Genomic DNA, 4,418 nt, shown 5'->3' with positions numbered 1-4,418 from the left:
TAGCATTTATCTTCGAACCAGATTAGATGGAGGCTTGTTGAACAATCTTGACCTTCAGCTTGAACTGACTAACAGAATCAGAAAGCAGCTAAGAATTAGGGGCTATTATAGAAACATGCATGGAATAACAGCAAACTATCAGCTAAGGTGAAGGTATGAATCTACAAGACGCATGTTCTGTCATACCTGCTTTATGGTTCGGAAATGTGGACTACATATGCTAGGCACATCAAGAGACTGAACAGGTTCATAAGATGTCTGCGTAAGATCCTGAAAATAAAGTGGGAAAATAAATACCATACACAGATGTATTGGAGCATGAAGGACTCTTAGAAACCACTATCAAGAAGTTGCAATAGATTGATCTGTTTACCGAGGTGCCCCTTTGAGTAACTAGAAACAATGGCCACAAACTGGCAGAGAGCAGATTTAGACTATATATAAGGAAGAACTTCCTTACAGTAAGGGTTACCAGAATCTGGAATGGGCTTCAAAGTGAGGTGGTGCTCTTCCTTACCTTGGAGTTCTTTAAGAGGAGACTGGAAATGCCTGGACACAGGAGGAGGGGTGGATGTCGTATACTTAGACTTCAGGAAGGCCTTCGATACAGTATCCCACCCCATACTGGTGAACAAGTTAAGAGGCTGTGACTTGGATGACTACACAGTCCGGTGGGTGGCGAATTAGCTAGAGGGTTGCACCCAGAGAGTCGTGGTGGATGGGTCGGTTTCGACCTGGAAGGGTGCGGGCAGTGGGGTCCCGCAGGGCTCGGTCCTTGGACCGATACTCTTTAATGTCTTCATTATTTGGCTTTAAAAGCAAGCAGGATTTAATTGCTAAAAACAAATAAACCAGAACCGAAGAAGAGACTGTCTAGAGTAGAGGGTATCTCTGTACAATGATTCTCTTTGGATTGCCTTTCCTGCTCTGAGAAGCCTCAAATAAAGTTTTTCTATATGGCTGAAATCTCTGTATGTTACATAAAACAACTAGGATTCTCTAAACAGTCTTCTGTCAGTGAAGGGAAAATGTGGTGTTCAAGTGCCAAAGATTTGGGAATTGGGAAAATTCATGGTGGAGAAAGAAGAGCGGGTAGAAATTGGTAACAAGTCTATGCAGCTGTGGGAGTATGGTGAGAAGGAAAAAGGAATACTAGAAGAATTGATGTTGAGATAGCCAGATTAGAGGGATATGCTTAGGGACCTACCAAAATTGCAATTTCACGCATTTTGCAAAATCCACCATTTCCCTCAAAGGTGGGCAGTGCCTGAAGAATCTGCAAAACCTGTGGAAGAAAAGAAGAAAACTAACTAAAAATAAAATGCTCGCTTGAATTCAGTAGGTCTCTAGGTATGGTAGAGAATAGATGATGGGTGAGGAGTCTTGTCACCCCAAGTTCTCCTTCATGTATGTTAACATGATTTAGGAGGTTGAAGCCCCTATTCCTGCTACACCATGAATGATTTATGACAAAATCTGAGCTTCTCTCCTTGACCTACCTCACAAACTGGAGTGGTCCTGTTCCTCATAGGATTATTTTAGAATCACACTCTATTAATGTATGACCTACAGTCTGGGAACCTGAGTCCTTCTCCCTGGACTTTCCTCTGTGAGCTTGCATCAAGTACTCAATATGGTGAGGAGGTGAGAATGTGCATATGGCAAGATCGTGAGCACAGAGGAAGGATAACAACTCCTGAGATTAAAGAAGCAGTTTACACTTCTCAATACTGTAATTTCAGACTGTTTTTCTCCTTCAGGTGTTTGCCTTTAGCTGAGATGAATGGGCCACTTCATACCTCTCTAAGGCTCCTGGGTTTCAGATAGCTTTAGAGTGTTCTTCCCAAATAACAGGCCCAGGTCTAGGATAAGAATTTTGTATCTCCACACCTTGACCAGGAAGAGCACACGCCAACTACTGAAGCTTCTTCAGCCTGACAAAGAGTTTTTGAACCCAAAAGTTTGCTTAAAATTTTTTTTCCAACTATTCAATTTGGTCTAATAAAAGAGATCAGATTCACCCAAAGAACCTTGAATGTTTATTGTAGGGTTTTTTGACAGCCCAACTATTGTTGGTTAGCAGTCATTTCCCATCACACCCCTGGCCAACATAACTATGTTGGCCGAAGTCTGTAGTGTTGAGCTGGCCTCAGCCTCAGAGCCCTGTGTCATATGTCATTAGATAGCAGTTATATGAGTCTCTAGGCAATATTTGTGGGAATATTCCTCTTCTCCACTAACTACAAAACTGAACAGTGTATGTGTACTCTTTGTCACATTGCAGTAACAACATGTTACTGCCAAGCTGTTTCAACAAACCCTTCCACTATTCAATATGCATAAACTAGGAAGGCAGTTAGAATATATGCAGATAAATATTGGAATTCAGAGCTGGATCATGATGCAAACAAAGTCCCTTCCTCACATCTAGTTATCATTAGGAACCTACCAAAATCGTGATTTCACATTTTTCTTGAAAATGTGAAATCAGGTGGGCCCCATGAAAAATGACAGGCTCCGTGACTTTGATGGGCTTGCTGTAAAACTCACCCCCCAAAACAAAAAAACCCAAACTTACTGGCAAGCAGAGAAAAGGGTTGGAAGCCCTACCGTCCTGAAGCGCCGGATGTGAGGGGTGGGGAAGGGCAAGTCAGAGGCTGAGTCTGTGACAGGAGCCAGTCAGGGTCTTGGCACCCTACAGCATGCTGCAGCCTGAGGAGGATTCAGCATGAGCACTGAGAAGAAATCCTCCAAGAGAAAAAAGTACATTTCAGCACTTGGCCATGTAAGGCAGTATCCTGCAGGGACCTTGCACGCAGATGGAGGCAAAGTGTTCTGTACCACTTGCAGTGTTACTCTGGATGTGTTGAGGAAAACCAGTATAGATTGACACTTAGGCTGCTTACTGACATTAAAAAACAAACAAACAAGCAGTGCTTTACTTTAAACTTGGCACGTTCCTGCATTGAGCCCTGCACTAGCCCAGAAGAGGAAGTGCCAACCTGGCTCTGCAGTGTCTGTAATGATTGAGGGCTTTAGCAGGGCTTTCTGGGTCACTTTTATCTGACAGCTGATTGAATCAGCTTTAACTAAAAGCATAAAAAAACCCTCTAAAGTGCCCGATCTTTACAGATGCTGCCGAGCTGGGTTGAAGTAACATGCTGCTGCTTCCAGTAAAGTGTGATTTTGTTATTTTTTTTTAACATCCGCTAGTAGGCTTACAATCTGATGTGCACACGACAGCAAAAGGCTGTTTCAGAGGCTAAAAGTTGGAGCAAGAAACAAGTGACCATGTCTTCGATTTTTAAAAGGATCACGGAAAGCAGTTTGGCAAGGCAAGAGGCAGCATTTTCCCTTGTGGAGGCTTTCGCAGTGGTGAACATCATGCTGGAGAAACTTGATCACCCTAAGTTAAGGACTGCTTGAACTAAATCATGCCAAATGTTGGCAGTTTTCTGTGTGTCAACAGGTTTCGTCAACATTATCTCCCTGTGGTGATTGCTTTGCATGTGCAGTCTACAAAATCTGCATTGGCAGAGTATGAATCCTTCTCTATTGTGGCTGATGAAGCCACTGACCCTCAAGACAATTATGTGCAGAACATTTTATTTGTACCAGGGAGCTGAACAGACTAGACTTAAAATTTAACAAGATCTCAGCATTCCTGTTGCGACAATGCCATGTACATGTGTAAGGATGTAACAGGGAACCCTTGCCCTGTAATTGGAAAGTGTCATGACCCATTTAAGAGCAGGGTCTTTGTAGCACAGGCATAGGCAGCCAGCTGAGCGGGGGTTAAGGAGCAGTCCTGTGTTCAAGCCAGCTGACAGAGGAGTCTCATGACCAGAAGGAGGCAGGGCTTTAGGAGTATAAAAGGCAGATGCAGCGCCAGAGCAGGGGAGTGAGACTGGCTGTTACTGATGACTGCTGGGCAGGGAGCTGGGAGAAAGCAACCCAAGTAAAGCAACCCAAGTAAAGGATAACAAAAAATTGTTTTTTAGATATATAGGCAGTAAAAGGAAGGCCCAGGGTGGAATAGGACCCCTACTAAATGGGCAGAAGCAATTGGTGATGGAGAGGGGGGACAAGGCTGAACTCCTCAATGAGTTCTTTGCCTCAGTGTTCCTAAGTGAGAGGCAGGACAAGGCTCTCACTGGGATTGTAGAGAAGCAGCAGCAAGGCACCAGACTGCCATGCGTAGACTCTGAGATGGTGCAGAGTCACTTGGAGGAACTGGATACCTTTAAGTCGGCAGGCCCGGATGAGCTCCATCCGAGGGTACTGAAGGCACTGGCTGACGTCATTGCACAGCCCCTGGCGGTAATATGTGAACGCTCGTGGCACACGGGCCAGGTCCCAGAGGACTGGAAAAGGGCCAATATGGTCCCCATTTTCAAGAAGGGGAGGAAGGAGGACCC

General features: G+C 44.5%; 1 protein-coding gene across 11 annotated transcripts in view; it reads left to right on the top strand.

Annotated features, from left to right (window-relative positions):
* Window positions 1–4,418, top strand: part of NUBPL (nucleotide binding protein like) — a 256,910-nt gene that overhangs the window by 166,196 nt on the left and 86,296 nt on the right. The gene's annotated exons all lie outside the window — the stretch shown is intronic.

Source organism: Alligator sinensis, unplaced genomic scaffold (assembly GCF_000455745.1).
Source record: "Alligator sinensis unplaced genomic scaffold, ASM45574v1 scaffold720_1, whole genome shotgun sequence".
Taxonomy (NCBI): Eukaryota; Metazoa; Chordata; order Crocodylia; family Alligatoridae; genus Alligator; species Alligator sinensis.
This window is presented reverse-complemented; position numbering and strand designations above follow the sequence as displayed.